The 26,726-nt window shown below is 36.9% G+C and overlaps 1 protein-coding gene across 5 annotated transcripts in view; it reads left to right on the plus strand.

The window, feature by feature from the left end:
- The first annotated feature begins 282 nt into the window (after positions 1–282).
- LOC109801298 (disease resistance protein RML1B) overlaps positions 283–26,726 on the plus strand; it is a 34,042-nt gene continuing 7,598 nt past the window's right edge. For 2 of the 5 annotated variants that reach the window (XM_083059881.1, XM_083059882.1), the window contains exon 1: positions 4,812–5,023. The gene's annotated coding sequence lies outside the window, so the exon portion shown is untranslated. Of the gene's footprint in view, positions 970–1,203; positions 2,312–2,407; positions 2,708–2,801; positions 4,297–4,777; positions 5,024–8,577; positions 8,990–12,186; positions 12,594–17,147; positions 17,612–26,726 lie in introns of those variants that run through there. The other 3 variants (XR_014427913.1, XR_002241208.3, XR_014427912.1) reach the window with 3 other exon arrangements.

A 26,726-nucleotide genomic window follows, 5' to 3' on the forward strand; every position in this document is an offset into this window, starting at 1 on the left:
ATTGTTGGTGCAAGAACAATTATTACATAATTCAAAATTACAAGGTCCCGGTGAAAAATTATTTGTTCAATTGAAAATCAAAAACAGATCATATGAAAATTGGTCTAGCTAGATGACAAACACGTGTTGGATGAAGCCATATAATAATGTAGGCGTTGTGGGTCAAGTATCCACTCAGTTGCAAATTGCAATTGATTAGTTTGTCTTGTTGCTGTAAATTGAAAAAGTATCTAAAGGTAAATTTCATTTTTTCTTTTAGCACAAAGGGGTAAATGATAAAAGAGAGGTCGAAAAACTGAAGAGATATGAATGATTGGAGTTAGTGTAGAATTAAAATATAAAAGAAAATTCAAAATATGCAGAATGATGATTGGAGTTACTAATAGGGAATGTAGTAATCTTAGTTTACTCTTTTGCTTTTGTCAGTGTGAATAGCAGTTTGTTCCAATTTGCAACCCTCGAAGAAGCAATGGCGAAACAAAACATGTCAGCATGGACATGGAGTCCTAAGAAGTACGACGTTTTCATCAGCTTCAGAGGTGAGGACGTCCGCTCCAACTTCATTAGCCATCTTCGTTCTGCTCTCGATCGAGCCAACATCAAAGCATACGCCGATGACGCTAACCTTCATAAAGGAGACGAGGTTTGGCCCTCACTGTCCCAAGCAATTCACGACTCACACCTCGCCATCGTCGTTTTCTCCGAAACCTACGCTGATTCCAAGTGGTGCTTGAAAGAACTGGTGGAAATACTTCACTGCAGAATAATTCAGGGACTCGTAGCCATACCTGTGTTCTACGAAGTGGATCCATCCCACATAAGGAATTACAGTGGCCCTTACGGAGAAGCAATTGCAAAACATGAGACATATTTTGGTGACACAGACAACCAAATCCTCCAAGACTGGAAAGCTGCTCTCACTGAAGCTGCCAATATATCTGGATGGGACTCTCGTAGCCGTGACTACAAGTAACTATTATCTCTTTTCCATGTCACATTCGTTACTCATGCTAATTTTAAGATTCACTTTATGTTTTAATCTTATAATATGTCAATATTAAAAAGGGTAATACGCCAAATTGCCTTTGAGTGCATTACATGAAATTAGGTTTTCATTTTAAAGTGTTATTTGTGGCAGGGTAGTCTATATTTCACAGTTTATTATTTTCATACTTGATATCTTGTTTGTGCGTTCTTTGTTAGGAATGAATCTCAAGTAATAGAGAAAATTGTGAAAGATGTATCCCACAAGTTGAGCCTAAGGTTCCCTGTTGAACTAAAAGTACAAGACCTTGTTGAAATTGAAAAGCACTGTGAAGAAGTCAAATTGTTGCTGTCAGAAGATCAAAAACATCAGTTACAACAAAATGTTCAAGTAATTGGAATTTGGGGCATGGGCGGGATTGGAAAGACAACTATTGCCAAAGCCTTGTTTTCTCAACTCTTTCCGCAATATGATGCTGTCTGCTTCTTAGCAAATGTTAGAGAGGAAGCAAAAAGGCTTGGACTAACCTCTTTATGTGATAAGCTTCTTTCTGAGCTGCTCAAGGATGAACATCATAAAGATAATCCTGCAGGATCCACATTCATTCTGAGGAGGCTCAGCAATAAAAGAGTTTTGATTGTACTCGATGATATGGATAGTTTAGATCAAGTAGATATTTTGTTTAGAGAACAATGTAACTTTGTAGGCCCAGATAGTAAAGTTATTATAACAACAAGAAATAGGCATTTGCTTACCGGAAGAGTTGATAAGATATACGAGGTTGGGATATGGAACTTTGTCGAATCTCTAGAACTTTTTTGCTTACATGCCTTCAAGGAAAGACATCCTAATAAGGGATATGAAGATCTCTCAGAAAGGGCCGTGAAATATGCAGGGGGAGTTCCATTAGCTTTAAAAGTTTTGGGTTCTAATCTTCATTGTAGAAGTACAGAATTTTGGGAATGTGAATTGAGTAAACTCATGAATTGTCCCAATGACAGAATTCAAAATGTATTACAAGTGAGCTATGATGAATTAGACAACCTAGAGAAGAAAATATTTCTGGACATTGCATTCTTTTTCAAAGGTGAAGACAAAGATTATGTCGTAAGAATACTAGATGCCTGTGGCTTCTATGCTACCAGTGGAGTAAAGGTCCTTGAAGACAAAGCTCTTATAACTATTTCATATTCTGGGACGATACAAATGCATGACTTGATACAGGAAATGGGCTTGAACATAGTTCGTGGGGGCATTGAAGATCCAGGAAAACGTAGTCGATTGAGAGATATAGAAGAAATTTCTGATGTACTTGAAAATAAAAAGGTTAGGAAAAACACTCACTTTTCCCCCCAAATGAAACTTGACATCTGTTGTTAGAAATATTCATAGCAAATTTAATGTTGTTTACTTGTTTTGTAGGGGAGTAATGTAATTGAAGGGATAAAATTAGATTTGTCTGAGATTGAGGATTTGCACTTGAAAACTAACACATTGAATTTGATGACTAATTTAAGAATTCTTAGATTATATGTACCTTCGGGTAAGAGATCAGGAAATGTGCACTATTCTGGCGTCCTTAATAATTTGTCTGGTAAATTGAGGTACCTTGAGTGGAATGGATGCTTTTTGAAGTCTTTTCCAGTAACCTTTTGTGCTAAGATGCTTGTTGAGGTTTGCATGCCACACAGCCATGTTACAGAACTTTGGCAGGGGGTGCAGGTAAAATATATACAAAAAATAAGATGAGTTTTTGATTTAATTAAAATATGAAGATTTAGGTTCCATTATGATCGGTCCTTTTGAATTGTTGCAGGATGTTGCAAATTTAGTGCGAATTGACTTAAGTGAATGCAAGCACTTGAAGAACCTCCCAGATTTGTCTAAGGCGTCAAGGCTTAAATGGGTCAATCTTTTCGGTTGTGAAAGTTTGTGTGATATTCATCCATCTGTTTTCTCTTTTGACACACTTGAAACTTTGATACTGGATGGCTGCAAAAAGCTCAAGAGTCTCAAAAGTGAGAAACATTTAACATCTTTGGAGAATATTAGTGTCAATCTTTGCACTAGTCTCATGGAATTCTCCGTGTCATCAGATTCAATCACAAGTTTGGATTTAAGCAGCACAGGTATTGAAATGTTGGACTCTCCTTCATTTCGGCGTCTTAGAAATCTCAAGGCACTCAGTGTATATCGTTTGAGACGGGCTCCTGTTGATTTATTTTTCCTAAAAGATCTTGCGGAGCTTAGAATTTTTAATTGTAGACTGGCAATTAGTAAACATTTGCTGCATTCATTATTTTGTCGCTCAAAATCTCTACAACTACTACACTTGAAGAATTGTTGTAACTTGTTTGAGCTCCCTGACAACATCGGTGGCTTATATGCATTACGTGAGTTAAGACTAGATGGTAGCAATGTGAAGACATTGCCAGCTAGGATCAAGCATCTAGATAATCTAAGCATTCTGGCCTTAGAAAATTGTAGGAAGCTTGGGAGTCTAACAGAGCTTCCACCATTTGTCACAGTGTTGAATGCCATGAACTGCAGGTCATTGAGGACAGTATCCATTTTAACGACACCTTACGCAATTTTAAGGGTGAAGACCAGATTCATTTCATTCATGAATTGTGTTGCATTGGATGAACCTTCATTCCATTGCATTATGGAGGTTGCTCACTCAGAAACCGAGCTTGCGGCACGTGAAATTAATTATAAATTTGTGAAAGTTTGTTTCCCAGGTAGCAGAGTCCCAGGGCATTTCAAATATCGAACAACAGACTCCTCAATCACTATTGATCTTCCTTCTTCCCGATCTGACTTTGTGGGATTATGTTTGTGTGTGGTTCTTTCCCACTCCTGGGGAATGAAGAACCTTGGTGCTAAAATATGGTGTCAGTGCTACGTGGCAAATGGTAGGAGGTTGGGACCCGCGACCACCTGGTATGATGAGGTTGTCACTGGGTTGAATTCTGATCATGTTTTTATATGGTATGACGCAAACCATTTTGACAGCATCGTCGAAATTTATGACACTGGTGAAAGACGTGTTTCCTTTGAGTTTTTTGTTACAAATGCTATTGGGCAACATTTGACCATCGGTACCCGAGAGTGTGGGGTCTTTCTGATACTTGACCAGAAAAATCATTTTTCCGTTCCCCTTAAACTGCGGAATAAGTTGTCTGTCGCGCTATATGTTCAGCGGGCTGCATACGATTTTATTACGCGTGATGAGAACGATTGCATTGACATAAATAATCAGGAGCGGGATTTGACTGAAGATTGTTCTTGTTCGTGTGTCTGTTTATTCGGTATGGAACTTTATGCTCTTCTGTTCGGTATATGTAATTTAGTGCGTTTTTTTTTTTATTTTATTTTTATTCTCAATAAGAAACCTGTAAGAAAGAAAAATAGTTGGCACTTGCATTTTGACACTTTGTCCATGTTGTCTTTTGCAAGATTAAAAAGACACAATTTAAGATACCTTAATTAAAAGAAATTATTTGTTTATATTGTTCACAGTTTTATGATATTCAATGTTAGCAAATAGAAATAACATTCTGCCAATGTTCCTTGGTCCAATTGGTATTGCAGTTAATACTCAAATCTCAAGGATTGAAGTTTGAAAATTGAGTTTTGAGTTTGATTAGAAAACACTCTTGGAATAGATAATTTTAATGTAGTCAAAGATTTGAGGAATATTAGTTTTCGGCGAGGCCGATAAACATTTCTACTGATACAGTGATAAAAAAAATAGAAATAACATTGTTTTGGAACATTTATTTTTTGCAGATGTCTTAAGGTATTTACGAAGACTGATCAGCATTTAGAAAGGCGTCAAAGCAGTAATGAAATACAGGAAATTCTGGCTATTTAGCTATAACATTGCAATTCTAAAGAACAGAAGAGAAGTTGATGAAAGTGAAAAAGGAAGCTTCTGCAGTATCCATCCGGTAATACATGAAGATGAGTACATATTGGATGGAAGTATTTGTGAATTTATTAGTTACATCGCTGAAGAAATCATCCTTATTTAAGGTACTGTATCTACAGTCTCTTTTGGTATGTTTTATTCTGGTTCTAGTTGTGCATTTTACTTTTGTAGTTCTGCGTGAATTATAGTGCAGTTGGACTAGCTGTTGTTATCAAATTATATTTATTTCAATTATATTTTATAAATAGTAATGTCTTATCACATCTGAAAGAAGATATCAAATTATCAGTGGGAGTAAAGAACTTATGTTTTATTTATATGCATTTTTTACAAATATATCAATTGTGTCATAGGAATTGGACAGAAATTTAAGTTATTAAATTCACATAGGCTTGAGTTATTTTTCAATTTGGTTCTAGTACTAAACAAATGGATTAAAAAAATTTAAAATTTTTTAACATGAAGTATAAAATTTTAGAGAATGATAAACGTAAAAAAATATGTAACAAAATAATGAAGAATTTGAATTTAAGAATAGTCAAAGATTGATTTTATTAACCTTCTGCATATTAACCTTTCCTAATTTTAATTCAATATTAAAAATTATACATTTAATTCAATAGTTTTCTAATATATTTAAATCCTAATTTCTTATGCGAGAAACTCTAGGTTGTTTAAAAAAATCCTAATTATTTGGTAATTTTTGTTAAACACCCCGTATTAAGGTTAAGGACCTAAAAATTGATTGATAAGACTTACCTATATTCTTAAGAATAAGTGTTATTAATGTCATACCGTGATCAAAACTCTAAAAATATTTTTCAAACTCAGTTAAAGCTATAAAATCATGCATTGGTCAAAACAAGCATCAAGTATAAAGCAAAATTGATTAACCGAATAAAAACAATGTATTGAACAAGAACAAGTTACATTAGTACAACAATTACATCAAAAAGTAGAGAATTTAGCTACTTATAACTAAGATTACATAAGAAAAGAGTGGTCTTTGATCTATCTGTGATTACAATAAAGCTCTCACAAGAATTTTTTTCTAATCTTTCTAAAATTGTGCTTAGAAAAGTATGAAAACCTTCTAAAAACCCTTGTTTATAATATTTTGTAATGGACTTTTTGTCTGGCATGCTCACTTAGAGAGTCCAAATAGCTCGTTCTAAGTGAGCTTGTGTTATCCTCTAGTGACTTCTTTGTCTTGACTCGTTGAAAGCGTTCTTGTTGAGTGTAACCCTAGGCATTTTGAATTCTTGTTGAACTCATTTCTTTATTCTTTTCTAGACCCACCTGAGTTGTAGGAAAAAGTTGTAGTGTAGTTGTCGGAGTTTCGTAGTTCTTCTCCTTTCTTCCTCTTTTCTTCTTCTTCCTCTCCTTTTCTTTTGGAAAGCTCAACATCAAGGTAAAGAAAGTTAGGATGAATGGTTGATTGAATTGTTGTGTTATATGTGAGTGAGGTTATCAATTGTTGCATGAATTAGAGGATTTGTAGATTTGAAGGTTGTGTTGGTGGGGTTTTGGATGTTCTTAAGGTGGCTGAGATGATTTTGATGATCTTGACAGATTTTGTAGTTGCATGTGATGATTTTGGGACAAAATAAGTTGTTGGGAAGGTATATGTATGAATGATTGAGTTTTATGTATGGATTAATATATGAGCTAGGTGGATTTTTGAATTATTGAAGTGTTTTGTTAGGTTGATGTTCTTAAGCTTTGACTTGGCATGTTTTCTAGGTTTGGGTCGCTTAGAGCTCCCATGGGGCTCATTCCAAGTGAGTATGGGTGTTTAGAGATGCTCTCTGATTTGGGTTATTTAGAGCGAATTTTGGTTGATTTAAGTAATTTGTTGGTCGCTCTAAGCGAGTTATTGGTCACACTAAGTGAGCTTATTGTTGTTTAGAGGTGTTCTCTGACTTGGGTCATTTAAAGTGAATTTTGGTCGCTCTAAGCAAGTTTTTAGTTGCTTAGAATGAGTTATTGGTTACTTTGAGCGAGTTAACCTCGCTTAAGCAATAGATTGACTCGTTTAAGCGGCCAAATTTTCTTTTGTTGTCTTCATGATGGTTGTAATCCTTGATGTTAGCTTTCAAATGGATTTGGAATTTCCTAAAAATGAGGTCTATAACTCCTATTATGACATTTTTAGTGAGAAAAAGTCAAGCTGTCAATATTTAGGCAAACTGTTGCGATTTTTGTAATTTTTAGTATAATAGATGATAGAGTTAGAACTCACTAGTGCAAAAGAGGTATTTTATGTCTGTTATTTTGAGGTTTTTACGTCAGAAAAAAGTCTGATGTGAATGCAGGAGACGTAAATTTACATCAGGTTTAAAAGCTGACGTAATATTACGTTGGAGATTTGTAAACACCGACATAAAAAAGTTGTAAAAACAAGAAAAATAACACCAAAATATTTACGTCAGATTGTACCATATCCGACGTAAATTTACATTGGACATGGTATAGTCCGACATTAATTAATGCGTTTTTTTAAAGATTTGCTTTACTTTTTAATATACCCAAAACCTACATACAATCTAGAATACAAAATCAAGTAGTACACCTAACCTAGGCAATCCAAAATACAAATTCAAATATAATTTAATTTCAAAATTGAAACACAAAAGGAAAATAATATATAAATGTTAAAAAGCATGAATTAAGACAATAATGTAAACCCTATTATCCTAAAAAAGCTACAAAACCTAAGTTTGTGAGTGCTATGAAACTATAGTTTGAAGTAACTAATTAAACTTAAAAATGTAACTATCATATAGTTTGAAGTAAAAAAGTTGCCCATTGTTCTCTTATCTTTGTGATTTCATCTTTGAGCAATGGAGATTGATTTTGAAAGACCTGAAACACTAATTTAAGTGTCATTCATATGCAATATTAATTATCATAAAGGTAAATACACTTAAATAAATTTTGATATGAATTATCTGCCCCAACAATCAGTAATACCCGCATAAATTATGACTCTCATTCAATACATGATGTAATAGCCACATTCAAATGAGTCTTGTTGCTTATTACACTAAAATGAGAATCAAATAACAATATTATTTCCAAAGTTGATAAAGTCAAATATTATTGTCTCTATTAAATAATTTGCTAACCTTAGGGTATATGAAGTGCAATGTCTTTGATCTGACTCTTCCACTTAAAATATTAGCGTTAGACACGATTCTAATTAATTGAAATAAAAACATATGTTAGCCAATATATATAGTTATAGTTTTAAAACATAAAGAAAAATTATAGTTACCCTTGTAATTGGCTTTTCATTTCATGGCTTGGTTTTTGATGTAGTAAACAAAACCACACCACGGTGTAATCCTTAGGAACGATTACAATTAACTGCCAATGGGACTTACATTGTATGACAAACAAATTAGTTATAAAATTACTATGATTAAAAAATAAATTAAAAAACTAACCCTTCAATGTATGGAGCCAAGTATATATGTCTTCCTGATTCACTCATCCATGTTTGCATATATTGCTGGATCTGGACCTTCGTGTTTCCTGATTTTTGGATGGATTGAGGCTCAATAAATCCATATACTTGTACTTGTGCTTGCTCCACACTCAATTTATCCATGTACCTAACACAATTAATCATTCTTGCTCTGTCGTTCTTGGGCAGCTTGTCTTTTGGCCTGCAATAATGCAAATAAGAATTTAGTCTAAGAATTTTTGAAGGTTGTGTTGGTGGGCTTTTGGATGTTCTTAAGGTGGCTGAGATGATTTTGATGATCTTGACAGATTTTGTAGTTGCATGTGATGATTTTGGGACAAAATAAGTTGTTGGGAAGGTATATGTATGAATGATTGAGTTTTATGTATGAATTAATATATGAGCTAGGTGGATTTTTGAATTATTGAAGTGTTTTGTTAGGTTGATGTTCTTAAGCTTTGACTCTACATGTTTTCTAGGTTTGGGTTGCTTAGAGCTCCCATGGGGCTCACTCCAAGTGAGTATGGGTGTTTAGAGATGCTCTCTGATTAGGGTCATTTAGAGTAAATTTTGGTCAATTTAAGTGAGTTGTTGGTCGCTCTGGGCGAGTTGTGTGACACCCTCTACCCCGACATACATATACAGTAATTATAAAAAAAAAAATTTCATCATTAAAAATCAAATTTCCAACCCTGTAAGGGTAAAGAGTTCACATTCATAAACTTAATCCAAATAACATGTCAGTAAAATTACAAAGAAATAAAACTGAATTTTTCAAAATAATTTAATAAGAACATCTTAAACTAATCATATCTATGTCCCGATATCACATGTCCTATCAGAGCAAAACCCAACATAGAAGCCTAAGCTTCATCACCAACATCCTTAGCCTCATGCTAATGATCACCTGTATAACAGTCAAAACAAAACAACACGAGAAAAGGGAGTGAGAAACATCTCACTTTGGCTCACAGTGTAGAAATACACACTAGATAGCCAAACACAAACAAGACAGATATAGCATAGATATATTAACAATAACATTACATCTCACTCATCCCAGACATAAAAGTATCAATTTATCGGATAACATTGAAAATGCACATGTATGGACACGGACTACATATTATCATGCATGTGGCGTCAGTAAAATATCACATGACATATTGTCGCTAGCAATACACGAAGAGTAGTCTAGGAGTACATGCCGGGTCACATCCTCTGCGCACTCTCACTAGAAGGATATACTACCAGAGTCTCTCGGGATAGCTAAGCTGCGCAAGATACATCCCATGCACACAATGGGCGAGATTGGGACTTCCAAACCAAGCTATCCCCAAGGACTAATCCCCAAAGCTTTTACACTAGGGGGCCTTCTTTGGCGGTGTATTCCATATCGTACCCTTAAAACACTTATGCAAATGATGCATGTTAATCAAGACTCTATACATTCTCATATCACATTATCATTTCCCATGGTCATATCACATCATCACATTTCGTCATCACGTTTCATCATCATATTTCATTATCACATTTCATATCTCATGTCTCAATCACCTTTCACATTATCTCATCATATTCATAAAGCCTCCACAGAACACTTTAATTTATATCAAAACTCGTTTATTTATAAAATTAAATACATATTCATTCATCTCATCAAACAAGGAATATAACAGAACAATCAGAAATCAAAATAGAAAATACTCATATTTTGCCTATTTCTCATAGGTTTCCCGTAGGAACCCATAAAACACTTTAAATCATATCAAAACATATTTATTCTCAAAATTAATCACATATTTACACATTACATTCAATAAGGAATACAATAGAGCAATCAGAAATCAAAACAGAAAATATTCATATATTACCTATTTATCATAGGGTTTCCCATAGGAACTGATAGAGATCTCAAATCATACGATTAATTGCATATAAGAAAAATAATAAGCAAAATAGATACAATTGGGAGAAACCCCTCATACATGAGCATACAAAAATACAGCAAACACAGGATTGGGGGCCAATCCCACTACCAACATATATTCCCACATCCAGAGCAAGATTTCTCACTCTCCCCCTTACCTCGATAGGCAGGAGCCAAATCTTGCTGATCGCCCCCTCTAGGTTCACCTTCGTCTTTAGAGAGGAAGGAGGAAAAATATTAGAAAATGAAAAAAATGAATTTTAAAGAGTCCAAAACGCTTTATTTATAGGCATCAGGCCACGACCAGAACGGCCCCGTTCCGAATTCGGAACGGCCCGTTCTGGGCACACAAAACAGGTACAAAAGCCTCTCCCAGAACGGCCCGTTCCAAAACCAAAACGACCCGTTCTGGGGTTTCCGGAACGGCTCGTTTCAAGATAGAACAGCTCGTTCTGAGTCTACCATATTCTTAAAAACGACATCTAGAACGGTCCGTTCCCAAAGTGGAACGACCCGTTCTGAGTTAAAATTTTACCCATCAATGCTCGCGTTGGAACGGCCCGTTCCCAAAGTGGAACGGACTATTCCCGGGCTATGAAAATCCATAATTAGTAATTAATAAATAAATAAATATAATATATATATATATATATATATATATCAAATTAAAATAAAATATCAGTACAATTTAGAACATGATTTTCTTCAAATAATAATTATAACAAAATATCATAATTAATAATATTATACAAAATAATTTTCATAAATGATTATTAATAAAAACATTTAAAAATTCAATCAAACATATTTATTTAATCAAAATAATTATAAGAAAATAATCTTCATAAATACAAAAATAAATAATAATTATTCATAGTATTAGTAGAAAAATTCGGGGTGTTACAAGTTGTTGGTCGCACTAAGCGAGCCTGGATTGCTGTTTAGAGGTGTTCTCTAACTTGGGTCGTTTAGAGTGAATTTTGGTCGCTCTAAGTAAGTTTTAATTGCTTAGAATGAGTTGATGGTCACTTTGAGCGAGTTAACCTCACTTAAGCAATAGATTGACTCGTTTGAGCAAGTAAATGGCCAAATTTTCTTTTGTGGTCTTCATGAAAGTTATAACCCTTGATGTTAAGAATGCATTAAGAAATAAGTCATTTGTAAAATCGAAAGAGAAAAAAAATAATAGAATACAAATGGATGACCTTTTATCCTTATCAAACACGGTTTTGACATGAAAAGATTGATGTTAGCGTCACATTTGGCCAAGTTGAAGGTAGTGGAGAAGAGAAGGATGAGGACGTTATATTGTGGAGGAGGAGTTGTAAAGGAAGAGGTGGAGCATGACCGTTATAATGGTAGGGTTGTCAATCTGCCTGAAAGAGAAAAATAACAAAATACAAATGGATGGCCTTTTATCCTCATCGAACATGATCTTGGCATAGAGAAGCTAATGTCGACCAAATAACAAAATGCAAATGAATTTGGTTGAGGTGAAGGCGATGGAGGAAAGATGATAAATGCGTTATATTGGGGAGGAGATAGTCATAGAGGAAAATGTAGAGTGTGGTAGGGAAATGGTGGGATTGTCAATCTACTTGGGAGGCGCAAGAGAGGCTAGGTTTTCTAAAGCGGATTTGTAACTAGGTTGTCAGAAGTGAATTTGTAGTTAGGTTTACATAGATAAAGATATATTAGAAAGAAAAAAAAAGAGGTCATAGAATGACATGTTAGCATTTTCGCTAATATGACAATGCCTAAAGTTTATTTTAAAATAACTTGTCATCATAATACAAAGTAGCATGACTTTTATATTATAAATAGATTGTTAGTTTATTGACAAGTGTATCAATGTTAACTTGTAGGCAATGATAAGTAAAGTTGTCTCCTTAAGAACTTGGTTAACAACAACAACAACAACAATAAACTGCTGCTTCTACTTGCTACTGCTACTACTGCCACCACCACTACTACTACTGCTACTGCCACCACCACTACTACTACTGCTACTACTACTCCTGCTACTACTACTACTACTACCACCACTACTACTACTACTACTATTACTACTATGCTTAGAGGATGAGAACACCCTAGGAGCTCCATTTCATCACTTCCATCAATTCTTCACAATTTTGTGTGATTCCAATGGCTACTTGTAGCTAAACTCCCATTCATTGAGATTAGATGTAACTAGTTGAATCTCATGTATTAACTTTACTTCATTAATCGATGTTTTATTTCATTATTTAGTGTTTTTCTCTTTTCTTAATGCTCTTTTGATTTATTTTATCTTAAGTTGATGATTTTACTTGAGTAGGCATTGGAAAATGCTTCTTGAGTTGTGTATGAGGCAAAACACCCATTGAATATTTTGTTTAGGGATAAACATGAGTTTAATGGACATTTTATATATCCATGTTTCTAATGCTTGTATTTCAATCATTTTACCCGAGGGATTGGTGATTTGGATGAAATACATGGTTTCAAGCCACTAAGGAATTAGGATTTGAAAATTTTAGTGATTGTGTTGAGTAATGGTATAAAATATTGATGAAAATTCTTTGTTAAACTAATACATGATGATGAACTAGTAAAATTCAATCCTAATGATTCTCTCTATTTGATTTTGTCAATACCTTGTTAACCAAGTGTTTGATAAAATTTATAAAAAAAAAAAAACTTTACATTTAATTATATCTCTTTATTACGTTTAAGTTTATTTATGCAAAAACCAACTTCAAAAAACTATTATTTCATTCTTTTGAGTCGATATATTTTGTTGAGTTATAATTGCCATATATTACACAAGTTCATTTGGGAAATGATCTTAAATTAAACATATTATACACAATTTGGTATGTTTGTTAATCGTTCAACACACTTTTTTTTCTTCTTGATTTTATAATTTTAATAAATTTTAATTAATAAAAACACGTATATAAAAATAAATTTGTTTGAGAGTATGTTGCTGGTATCAGAGTGGTTACGTTCTGGCCACTAAGAGAGATCTATAGACTCTTCTAGAGAATCTAGATAGTGTTAACAAAACTCAAAATATTATCCTCTCTAGGATAAGACTTTTGGAAGAAAAAATAGATCAAGTTTTTGAAATCTTGAAAACAAAAACTTATCCAACAAACGGGGATTTGGATAAAATCTCAAAACAACTTTCTAAGTTAAGTCTTGGAAATTCTTCTTGTTCTGACAAAAGTTCAAACAAATACATTCTAGCTAAACCTAGAAAATGACAAATAGAACTGCTACACAAACCCTTCCTTTTACAGGAACTTCACAAACTCTTACTGGACACACTCCCATAGGAGAATCAATAAATAGACAACCTGGAATCTTAGATAGATTTCTAAGGAGAACAAATTCTAATACTCGCCAACTAGAAGAAATAGTTGACATACAAACCAATATAGACATTGGAACAAATTCTAGGATAGACTCCCTAAATCCTAGACAATTATACAACCTAAATTGGCTCAGTTCTGATAGGACTAGTCTTTATAGGTATCGTCGACTAGATGATTTCCATTTACCCGATGGTCATCATGAGATTATTAGATTAATCTCTGAACAAACTGGTAGACAGCTTCTTGTCGCCACCGGCCCAAACGGGCCTCGGCGGTCGCGAAGACGGTCGAGCTCGCTTTTATTTTAGTTTTGAAAATGTATTGGATTATTAGAACGACTTGTTCTCAAACTGAGGCCTTGTCGATCTTATCCAATTTATTTATTAAATGTCTCACCAATCCATGTTAATCCCAAGCGGGACCCTCCATGGATTAGTGGTTTTCATAAAAAGGAAGGGTTCGTGGAGTCGCCACCAATGTTTTACTCAAAACATTGGAAAAAGGGATAAGGCAATTGATTTTATAAATCAACTTTGGCCATTACAACCAGAGTTGGGTAAGGGAGTCGGTTACGCGTGGGGAAGGTGTTAGCACCCCACAGCGCCCCTTTCGGGTTCCCTATGACAGATTATTTCTAAAATAACAGTGTAAAATTACTAAATTACCCCTATTTATTCTAAGCAATTATAAATTAACTATCTACATGATGACAGTTTAAATATGCACACAGAAAGCAGTAAAAGGAAGGACTTTAAGAAGAAACCTTTGAAGCGTGCTTTTATATATTTCGTAAAACTGGGAAGCTTTTTGGCGTTCCCTCGCTCTACAAGCCCGCTCGCTCCCTCCTATAAAATTTTGACTACGGAAATCCGGAGGATTTCCCTTCGACTAGGTTCGATCCTCAAGCAAAATGGCTCGGGGCTCAAGAACTTCGTCGGATCAACTCTCCGAGTGATTTCTAGGGCAGAACACTGCTCAAAAACCCCAGAATACTCAAGGAGAAGGTTGAAACTATGTTCCAAAGTGTGGAATGACGTCCAATTGACGTCATATTTATAGGGAATAGGCGCAATACGGGCTACAGAATCAATACGGCCGTATTGAAATTTTTGAACTTCAATACGGCCGTATTGAGTTCAATACGGCCGTATTGAAATTCAGAAATTTCAATGCGCCCGTATTGAGTTCACTGCGGCTGTATTGAAGCTTCAATACGGCCGTATTGATTTCAGTACGGCCGTATTGAAGTTTCAGAAACTTCAATACGCCGTATTGAGTTCACTGCGGCCGTGTTGAAGCTTCAATACGGCCGTATTAAGTTTAGTACGGCCGTATTGGGCTTCATTCCCTCCACTTCCTTATTTTAAGCTACTCTAGGACCTCTAAATCTACAGATAGCCATCCTATGGTCTTCTAGGAGTCCTTCTGGCTGACTTTCCTTCGATCTTTGAGGGTCTTCGAGTTTTATTTCCGACCCGGACAATTTTAGGGGTCTACAGCTGCCCCCCCTTTACTTAGTCGGACGGCCTTTTGGTGTACCGGCTGACAAGTAAAGGAGTTGACCCAATTGTCCGGGTGATGTGCCGACCTTCTGACTTGTAATGTCTTCCGGTGGAAAATTGTTGAGTAGCCTCTCCAGGTAGGTGCATACCTCGGCGCTTCTGACATCCTCGGTAGCTGAGTTTACCCTCTCCAGGGTCAACTTCACTCGACGCTCGAGCCGGAAGTTGAACACCGACGTGCCTCTGGCGACGCTGGTGATTGAGTACCGTCTCTCCAGACCTAGCCTCACTCGACGCCCGAGCCGGAAGCTAGACACCAGTGTTTTAACATCACTGATGATTGAGTATTGCCTCTCCAGGCCCAACCTCACTCGCCGCCCGAGCCGGAAGTTGGACATCAACGCACCTCTGATGACGCTGATGGTTGAGTACCGTCTCTCCAGACCTAGCCTCACTCGACGCCCGAGCCGGAAGCTAGACACCAATGTGTTAACATCACACTGATGATTAAGTATTGCCTCTCCAGGCCCAACCTCACTCGCCGCCCGAGCCGGAAGTTGGACACCAACGCACCTCTGATGACGCTGATGGTTGAGTACCGTCTCTCCAGACCTAGCCTCACTCGACGCCCGAGCCGGAAGCTAGACACCAGTGTGTTAACATCACCCTGATGATTGAGTACCGCCTCTCCAGGCTCTGCCGCTTAACATTTGGCAGTTGAGTTTGCCCTCTCCAGGGTCTGCGTCTTAACATCGGCAGGTGAGTTTACCCTCTCCAGGGACTGCGTCTTAACATCGGCAGCTGAGTTTGCCCTCTCCAGGGACTGCGTCCGTGTCTTCTGATCACTTCGGCAATGCGAGTTTACCCTCTCCAGGGACTGCGTCCGTGTCTTCTGATCACTTCGGCAATGCGAGTTTACCCTCTCCAGGGATTTGAGATGATTTTTGTCTCCACAGTCCACTATGCTGCTTCGACAGTTTTTTCTGATTTTGTGCCGCTGAGGGCTGGATAACGCAGGGATCCGTCTAGGGGATGTGCAGTCATTCATAGGTTCCTGTGCCCCAACTTGCATTGCATTGTTGGTACCCATGGGGAATTTCTGAATCCTTGGGGTGTGGACACAGATGCTCTCTCTTTGAGTTGAGCGATGCCTTATGTTTGGCTGACGTCCTTTGACGTTGGTGGAGTATCCCGGTTTATCCTTATTCGGGTATCTCTTTTTGATTTTCTGATTTTTGCTGCCTCTGTGTAGGCTGTTATCCGCTGGGGATTCTGGATGTTGATTTTGTCTCCACAGTCCACGATGCTGCTTCGACGATTGTTTTTGATTTTTGTGCCACTGAGGGCTGGATAACGCATGGATCCGTCTAGGGGATGTGCAGTTACTCATAGGTTCTTGTGTCCCAACTTTCCATTGAGTAGTTGGCGCCCATTGAGGAATTTCTGTTTCCTTGGGGTGTAGACACGAAGATGCTCTTTATGAGATGAGCAGTGCCTTATGATTGGCTGACGTCCTTTGGACGTTGGTGGAGTATCCCGGTTATCCTTATTCGGGTAACTCTTTTTAATTTTTGGATTTTGTTGCCTCTGTGTAGGCTGTTATCTGCCAGGGGATTTTGTCATTGGTTGTGATTGGCCTCATCTGTTAGGCAGATCATCTTGATGTTCAATGATAGGCTGAGAGCCGGATTCCGCTTGGGGAATGATTATTGATCTTTTCGATTTTTTCTCTTTTTTGAAAGAGTGCCTCTGAATAGGCGAATTATCTTGATGTTTGATGATTGGCTGAATGCCGAATTCCTCTTGGGGAATGGTTATTGATCTTTTTGATTTTTTCTCTTTTTGAAGGGGTGCCTCTTGAGTAGGCGACTGGGGATTTGAAGTTCAGTGTTCGGCTGAGTGCCAAATTCCGCTTGGGGAATGGTTATTGATGTTTTTTTTTTGATTTTTCTCCTTTTGCAGGGATGTCTCTGAGTAGGCGACTGGGGAATGTGGGATCTTATGTATCCCAGAGTATTATTTAGGAAGCCTCTGCAGGCTTAGCCTCACTCAGCGCTTGAGTCAGAGAGCTATCTTCCACTGAGGAAGTTTTAAGTCCTTTGACTAGATATACTGTTTGGGTGATCGTGCTTCCATTGGGAATTTTGTCGATCTTGCTTTGATAGCTCTCGCTGGGGAATTTGGCCCGTAAGCTTAAGCTGAGGTTTCTCTGGGGAGTATTATTTCTGCGAGCCTCTCCAGGCTCATTTATTCTGTACAGTTGGGGAGTATTATTTCTGCAAGCCTCTCCAGGCTCAGTTATTCTGAAGGAGTATTATTTCTGCAAGCCTCTCCAGGCTCAATTATTCTGAAAGAGTATTATTTCAGCAAGCCTCTCCAGGCTCAATTATTCTGAGAGTATTATTTCGGCGAGCCTCTCCAGGCTCAGTTATTCTGAAAGATGTGAAATCTTTGTCTTTTTTTGTCGACTTTTGACTTTTTCTGTATGTTTGCCTTTTTTGTCATTTTTTGGCTTTTTCTGTATTTTTGCCTTTTTTGTCATTTTTTGGCTTTTTCTGTATTTTTGCCTTTTCTGTTGTTTTTCGACTTTTTCTGTATAGAAATGTCTCAGTTATTATGAGAGAGTATTATTTCGGCGAGCCTCTCCAGGCTCAATTATTTTGAGAGAGTATTATTTCGGCGAGCCTCTCCAGGCTCAGTTATTTTGAGAGAGTATTATTTCGGCAAGCCTCTCCAGGCTCAGTTATTCTGAGAGTATTCTTTCGGCAAGCCTCTCCAGGCTCAGTTATTCTGAGAGTATTCTTTCGGCAAGCCTCTCCAGGCTGAGAGTATTCTTTCGGCAAGCCTCTCCAGGCTTAGTTATTCTGAGAGTATTCTTTCGGCAAGCCTCTCCAGGCTCAGTTATTCTGTATGACGCTGTTGATTTTCTGAATCTTTGCATTTTGTTTGCTGCTGTCATACACAAGCAATTTTTTCTATTTTTTCTATTTTATGCAATTGCCTCATGACGAGGTCTTTGAAAATTTCTTTATGGCCAATACGGCCGCATCCATTTCAGTACGCCCATGTTTGAGTTAAAAATTTGTTCATAACCCCAATTTTAGTACGGGTGTACTGAACATGGTACGGGCGCATTGTTTTTTCTGAAGTTTATATATTTATTGTTTTTTTTTTTTTTTGTTTGTTTTTTCAATAAACAGAGAATAAGTGATCTTCCAGTACACCTATCATCTGTATGCATGTATGCGGTATGATGCACCTAATTCTATTTGATTCTCTTTTCAAAAGAATTAACCGATGCGTTTTTCTGTTTGGATTTTGCCATTCCTCCAGACGGACTGTGCTCTGCCGATTTCTGTTACCGAGGAATGATGCGTATTTGATTTTGGTGTCATCAACCAAATGATCCTTCCCTTCCTTTAAAAGATATGTCAACCCTCCTATTGACCACTATATCTCCATGTTTCCACTAGATTATTCAAAAATCGTTGGGACAAGAGAGAAAAGAAGGAAAGGATATATTTTCAAAAGTTTGTGTTTTAGAGGGGATTATTTTATTTTTGAAAAATGGATTTTGTAAGAATGGCTGGCCATGGTAGGCTTATTGTGTTTAGGTTTGTTCGATTAAACACTTGTGAGATTAAGCACATCTTTGTTATTAATGATTGTGCTTTGACAACTTGGATAGCTTTTCTTGAGCCCCTTGTTGAATTCAATTGATGGTACCATCATGGATTTATTTTGTTTTTCTTTTTTGACGGCCCTAACTTTTGCCTAAAACACCCATTTTGTGATGTCTTAGCGAGCTTTTGTCTTTGTTCATTTTTTCAACCCTAACTTTTGCCTAGGTCACCCTTTTTGTGGGATTCCTAGCGGGTTTTTGTCTTCATTTTGTAACCCTAACTTTTGCCTAGGTCACCCTTTTATGGGATTCCTAGCGGGTCTTTTGCTCTTATTTTTGCGCAGTCCCCTTTTTGGGTTTCCTGCCGAGCTTATTATCTTTAGGATTTCTTTTATCCATGATGGCACTTATTGAGGCCAAGAAAAGGTGCTCCAAGCTGTCATGCACATTTCCACATAAAAATGATGCGGGTTTATTGATTATTAAGACGATTTTAACCTCACTTATGTTTATTCAAACAGGGTTAAATGACGTGGTTTAGAATTTTATTGCGAGCAAGAAAAGAAGCAATAAGAAATAATAATGAATGATTTTATTATAATCACAGTGGAAACATGTGCCCTATCGAGGCTCGGGGGTCGGGCTGTCCCCGAGGAGTGATCTCTAATAGTCACTGAGTCTATACATCCCTATCGGAAGGAGAAAAACATTTTGTCGACGACGACCGGCCTTGACGCTTGTGAACCGGCCTTCCTAAAGATCTGGCTTAAAGAACGTCGAGAAGGATCTTGATTCCTCTTCGTTCTTTGATCTTTAACAGGGTTGTATCCTAACCCTTGTTTTCCCGGATTGTCCTTGATAATGGGTAGCTCCGGGATTCCTTGGGAGTCCTTGCCTAATCCTTGTCCTGGCAAGTATCCGTTCTTTGTGAGCATATGAGCTACCTTCTTCATTTCTCGGGGAAACGTTTCAACATTAGCAATCTCCAATGCTTGGAAGGCGGTTTCTAGAGCTTCCTCCACATAAGGTATGGTAGATGGCTTGCTGATGAGTATGTCGTCTTCAGCTTGTACAGTCACCAGCTTGTCACCCACAATGAATTTGACTTTCTGGTGAAGCGTAGAAGGAATAGCTTTCGCATCATGAATCCAAGGTCGGCCGAGGAGACAGCTGTATGCGGGAGTGATGTCCATCACTTGAAATTCGACGTTGAAGATAGTGGGTCCAATTTGGATTGGAAGATTGATCTCTCCCACCACTTCTCTTTTAGATCCATCGAAGGCTCGAACGATCATGTTGCTCGGGCGCATTTGGATTCCCTTGATTGCCACTTGCTCGAGCGCTCTTTTTGGCATTACGTTCAAGGAAGATCCATTATCTACCAAGACTTTAGCGATGTGATACTCCTTGCACTTTATAGAGATGTGCAAGGGCTTGTTGTGGTTTGATCCCTCGGCGGGGATTTCTTCATCGATGAAGGTGAGGTGATCATTAGCCTTGATGTGACTAACAATCCCCTCAAACTCGTCTTGGGAGATAGTGTGCGACACGTATGCCTCGTTCAAGACTTTCAACAGAGCTTGCCGATGCGGTTCGGAGCATAGGATCAACGACAACAGCGTAATCTTTGCTGGCGTCCTATGAAGTTGATCCACGATGGAGTACTCGCTCTGTCGGATAAATTTTAACAGCTTGTCAGTCTCCTCCTCGGATTCTTTTTCCTCGGTTTTCTTTTCTTCTTTTTCTTTATTCTTGGGGGCTTTGTTATGAAGATCATCGGGAGTGTAGATCCTACCACTCCTAGTCATGCCCCCAAGTCCAGCGATGTTGGAGATATCGCTGTCGGCAGAAGAGTGGATGTCGTATATCCACGGCACAACCTTATTTGATTTGTAAGGGAAAGGCCTTGGAACTGTGATCCTTAATGGTGTTGGACCTTCCCCTTTGTTCGTCTTGATTACCAACAACGGAGTTGATGTGCGCTCGCTTGGCGCGGTTGTTGGCTTACACTTAATAACAAATGGCGTGCGATCCATCTTGAACATACGCATCGATTATTTCTTTCTTTTTATTAATGTTTATTAATGATTTATTGGGAGGGATGTATGAAATGCAAATCTAGATCCCTCCATGATCTTTGATGAGAATGCATGATATGAGATGATGTGGTTGAATATGCATGCATCGTGTTTATTCAACTAAGCATTATCATGTTTTTTAGGATGTCCCTAAGATGATGCATGATATTGCTTGGTTTGGATAAATAACCCTTTTTTTCTTTTTTGGGTATTTTTATTTATTATTATTTTTTTTGTATTTTTGGGTGAAAAGGGAAACTACCTATATGAATGTGATGAAGGTAGATGTTAACACCATGTAATGGAAGATTCTTATTTCTATTTATTCTTATTTTAAAAGAATAAGAATGTTGTATGTTTAAAGAAATGCAATGTATGCTCATACAATGTCACATAATCAATACACAAACAATTCACTCATCCACGAACAGTCACGAGCGAATCACGAGGTAGGGGTATCCTGCAGAAAAGTGCATATTCAAGGTGGATCTAACTGTTCTCACCGGTCTGAGGCCCCCAAGGTGCCCCCATTATAGGGACCCAATTCCTCTCATCGTAGGTCGATGGAAAGCTCCAACGCACCGTCGGACTCAAGTTCATGGTTATCACCTTGAGTGATGTTTTCCGACAACGGTCTACGGGCACCTATAGACCCATTCGACAACCGGCCGTACTAACATCCACTCCCTATGGTTAATCACTCATGCCCCCGGGTATAGAGGGAACTGTTGTGTGCAAAGGTTTGTGTACAGTTTGTATTTCAAACAATTGCGGAATTTAAACATACAACAGTTATTTAAAGCCATATAATAAATCATGTTATCATACAAGCAAGGGGTAACGAAGTAATTTTTAACTATTATTTGTTAAAAATAATCTGTCACTAAATGGGACTGACTCTCGAGGCTTCCCCAGTGGAGTCGCCATCTGTCGCCACCGGCCCAAACGGGCCTCGGCGGTCGCGAAGACGGTCGAGCTCGCTTTTATTTTAGTTTTGAAAATGTATTGGATTATTAGAACGACTTGTTCTCAAACTGAGGCCTTGTCGATCTTATCCAATTTATTTATTAAATGTCTCACCAATCCATGTTAATCCCAAGCGGGACCCTCCATGGATTAGTGGTTTTCATAAAAAGGAAGGGTTCGTGGAGTCGCCACCAATGTTTTACTCAAAACATTGGAAAAAGGGATAAGGCAATTGATTTTATAAATCAACTTTGGCCATTACAACCAGAGTTGGGTAAGGGAGTCGGTTACGCGTGGGGAAGGTGTTAGCACCCCACAGCGCCCCTTTCGGGTTCCCTATGACAGATTATTTCTAAAATAACAGTGTAAAATTACTAAATTACCCCTATTTATTCTAAGCAATTATAAATTAACTATCTACATGATGACAGTTTAAATATGCACACAGAAAGCAGTAAAAGGAAGGACTTTAAGAAGAAACCTTTGAAGCGTGCTTTTATATATTTCGTAAAACTGGGAAGCTTTTTGGCGTTCCCTCGCTCTACAAGCCCGCTCGCTCCCTCCTATAAAATTTTGACTACGGAAATCCGGAGGATTTCCCTTCGACTAGGTTCGATCCTCAAGCAAAATGGCTCGGGGCTCAAGAACTTCGTCGGATCAACTCTCCGAGTGATTTCTAGGGCAGAACACTGCTCAAAAACCCCAGAATACTCAAGGAGAAGGTTGAAACTATGTTCCAAAGTGTGGAATGACGTCCAATTGACGTCATATTTATAGGGAATAGGCGCAATACGGGCTACAGAATCAATACGGCCGTATTGAAATTTTTGAACTTCAATACGGCCGTATTGAGTTCAATACGGCCGTATTGAAATTCAGAAATTTCAATGCGCCCGTATTGAGTTCACTGCGGCTGTATTGAAGCTTCAATACGGCCGTATTGATTTCAGTACGGCCGTATTGAAGTTTCAGAAACTTCAATACGCCGTATTGAGTTCACTGCGGCCGTGTTGAAGCTTCAATACGGCCGTATTAAGTTTAGTACGGTCGTATTGGGCTTCATTCCCTCCACTTCCTTATTTTAAGCTACTCTAGGACCTCTAAATCTACAGATAGCCATCCTATGGTCTTCTAGGAGTCCTTCTGGCTGACTTTCCTTCGATCTTTGAGGGTCTTCGAGTTTTATTTCCGACCCGGACAATTTTAGGGGTCTACACTTCTTAGTACCCAAAGAAGATATGTCCATCTAGGACTAATTACCATAGGTATAAGAACCTTAACCAGGTCTTTTATAGGAGCAAAAGCCTTCCTAGTCTTGTTTGACCAAAGGTTTAGAGATAATAATTCTCAGGCAATAATAGGGATAGTTGAAGTAGATCTTAACCAATCAGTGTCCCTAATATACATAGCTCCTAATTTCACCATGAACCTTTCAGATTTTATTCAAAATATAAATCTGGAAATACAAACTAGAGGTTTTGGAGAAAATTTTGAAGGAAATAATCTCCATCTCGACATTACCTTTATAGGAAGAATAAGCGATCATATATCTCCTAGATATAGGATCAACACAAATCCTTTGATTACTTCTTTAGGATCAAATGGTATAAACTTTCTTCCCCCATAGATCTTTGAGTCTAGAAGAAACCAAGGAATAGAGTGGCAAACCCACCTTAATTCTGGGTCTACTAGAACTGCTATTACAGCACCACAAACAGCCATCATGACAAATCGAAGAAACAGTCTTTCTGTTAGATTTGCTGATTATGATGACATAGCTGAACATAATCCCGAAGAAGAAGAAGAACCTCCTAGAAATTCTTTCATGAATTTATGGACAGGATATTCTTACATTCTGGATTATACCCAAAACAAAGAAGAAAATTCCTTAAGAGGAAGCCGTCTCTCAAAAAAACTGCTCAATGCAGTAGAAAAATGGGAAAAACAAAAGGAAGTTGTTTCTCAAAGTTATAAAAATGAAATCTCTGACTCTGAAGATGAGGAAGATGATTTTATTTTTAGACAAAAACTCTTCTCACAACTTAGCAAAGAATGTGAAGAAGAAACTAATTCTGTAGTTTCTGAACCAGTTTCCGAAACCCAATCTTACAAAGGTTTAATGGGAGATAGTTACAATGGTAGTAGTGTTACAAACCAAATCCACCATTTTGACTATAGCACCGAAGACTATAATCTAGGATTTATCCCTAGAGAACAAATAGTTACCCCTACAGATTTCTCTATAGGAGATAACATAAAATCAAAAGGGAAAAGATTGCCTATAGAACCTAATTTCATTATGCCTTCTCTTCTCTTGAACATAGGAAGTGTTGATCCACAACTCTTACCTAATTACATAGAACAGTGGACTTCAGCTGTTATAAGAGATTATAGGATTCATCATGAAAATCATGTTTCCAATAGTCAAGATATGATTGCCCGAGCAGAAACCTACCTTGGAGATATAGCTAGAGCTTGTTGGGAATCATTCAAACAAACTTTTCCTGACCAGGTCAAAACTAATCTGATTGACCCAGGACCAAACATTTACAACTTTTGTAGTGTTATACAAAGAATCTTTACGGCCCAGTCCGTAAACGATGGAAACACAATTAGACAAAAAATTTATTTAGGAAATCTCGAAAGACTTTCCATAAGTTATTTTGGAAAAATAAAAGAATTTACCCAAGATTATCTAATGTATGCTTCCATAGCTGGAGGTTTTACAGATAAAAATTTAGGAGAAAAACTTTTCCTAAAACTTCCGGGTAAATTAGGCCAGAAAATTAGAGATAGCTGGAATGACAATCAGGTTGACCCTGTTATGAATAATTTAGCTATCAGAATACAACATATCATGAAAGTAATGGAAGATACCTGCACAAATATCGCCATCAACAAACAAATAAAAATGGCAGACACTGATATCTGCAAGCAGATATACACACCCCAACAATACCACAAAGAGGTGAGAAGAAAGAAACCTCAACAAAGGTATTCTCCTACCCCTAGAACAAACAACTCTAGGAAGAAACAACAAACTCGTAGGTACTCTATTAGGGCTTCTAATGCTAGAAAACCTACCTTGAATAAAGAAAGGCATGTCAGAAAAATTAAAAACAACAAGACATACACCAAGCAATTGGAATGTTTTGCTTGTCATCAAGCTGGTCATTATTCTCGTGACTGCCCTAACAAAGCTAATCTCTTCACTAGGGATGCTGAACTAATAAAAAGCTGTAGGATGAATCTTATTCCTATAGATGAAACAGTTTCTACTGATTCTGAAATTTACTCTGTAGTCAGTTGGTCTGATTATACCTCAGAAGAAGAAGAGACTAATAAAAATTATAAAATCATAAATGATTTTACAAAAAATGAGTATAGTCATTTATATCCCCCTATAAATGATAAATACAACCAATATGGTGAAATTCTTGATGACTTAGGATATAGTCTCATGAATATCACTGAAGAACAAAATTTTTGTGATCATGAAATAATGTTTTTTGCAGGTCCTGAACATATTGATTGTTTTTACTGCAAAAGGTTTTTTCATAAAAATTTGAGAGCTCATTGTCCTCTCTGCTATAAAAATTTTTGTAAAAATTGTCTCGAAAAATTTCATAAGACAAAATTCCCAAAAATTGAACAAAGAGAGAATGACCAAAATGATAAATTGGTTAACAACCGAATATCTGTTTTAGAAACAAGACTAAACCAGATAGAAAAAACTGTTGATTTTCTTTATGAAAATTTTGAAAGTCAAAATAGAAATGAAGAAGGCCAATCCAGTGGTTTAATGGCTTTACAAAACAAAGATTGTATACCAATCATTTGTAACAGAAATCCTAACACCAGTCTCCATATCTTAATCAAAATCAATTTCCCAAAAATTGATAAACAAGATAAAACTGAATTGGTTATCCAAGCCCTTGTTGATACAGGAGCATCTTTTACTTGTTTATGTGAAAGTATTGTTCCAAAACAAAATGTTTTTCAAAGTGAAAAAACTACAAAGACAAGGACAATGTCAGGTGATATTATCATCAATAATAAAGAAACAAAGAATTTTACAATTCAACTTTCTACAAATTGTGATATTTTTGGTTCAAAAATATTTATGACAAAAGCAGACGTTATTAATCTTCGCCCTGCTAATGAAAAAATGATTTTAGGCCTTGATTTTATAATTTCAAAAAATAGGTCTATAACAATAACAAAGGATTACTTGATTATTTCTAATCAAGCACAAATGTCACCAATCTTAGACGAACTTTCATCAGAGTTGCGAACTAAGCGTGGTGATACCCCCCATAAACAAACTACTGAATGTCCTTGTGAAATTTCAGGAAGTTGTAAAATAAAAGAAGCCGAACAAATGCTAGCAGATAATTACAAAAATTCTGAATTTTCTGAAGAAATAGATAATTCTTATGAATTGGCTTTAACAAATTCTGATATTGAATGTTACAACTGCATTAAAATTAATAAAGTTATAACATTTGATAACATACAGCAAATCATTGACAGGTTAAATAAATCCAGTATAATAGGAGAAGATCCTACAAAGTATTGGGAAAAAGATCCTGTTATTTGTAAATTAGAAATAATAAACCCTGATCTCATCATCAAAACAAAAGATATTCCTTACGGAAATTTCGAACAAGATGAATGATAACAAGGTCTCAAAAGGATAATTTTTGAGGGTATAGTATAACCATCTATATGAGTGTTATCATTTATAGAATTATCCTTTGCTAAGTTGTGAGAAGAGTTTTTGTCTAAAAATAAAATCATCTTCCTCATCTTCAGAGTCAGAGATTTCATTTTTATAACTTTGAGAAACAACTTCCTTTTGTTTTTCCCATTTTT

Source organism: Cajanus cajan, chromosome 7 (assembly GCF_000230855.2).
Source record: "Cajanus cajan strain Asha chromosome 7, NIPB_CcT2T_4, whole genome shotgun sequence".
In the NCBI taxonomy this organism is placed as follows: domain Eukaryota; kingdom Viridiplantae; phylum Streptophyta; class Magnoliopsida; order Fabales; family Fabaceae; genus Cajanus; species Cajanus cajan.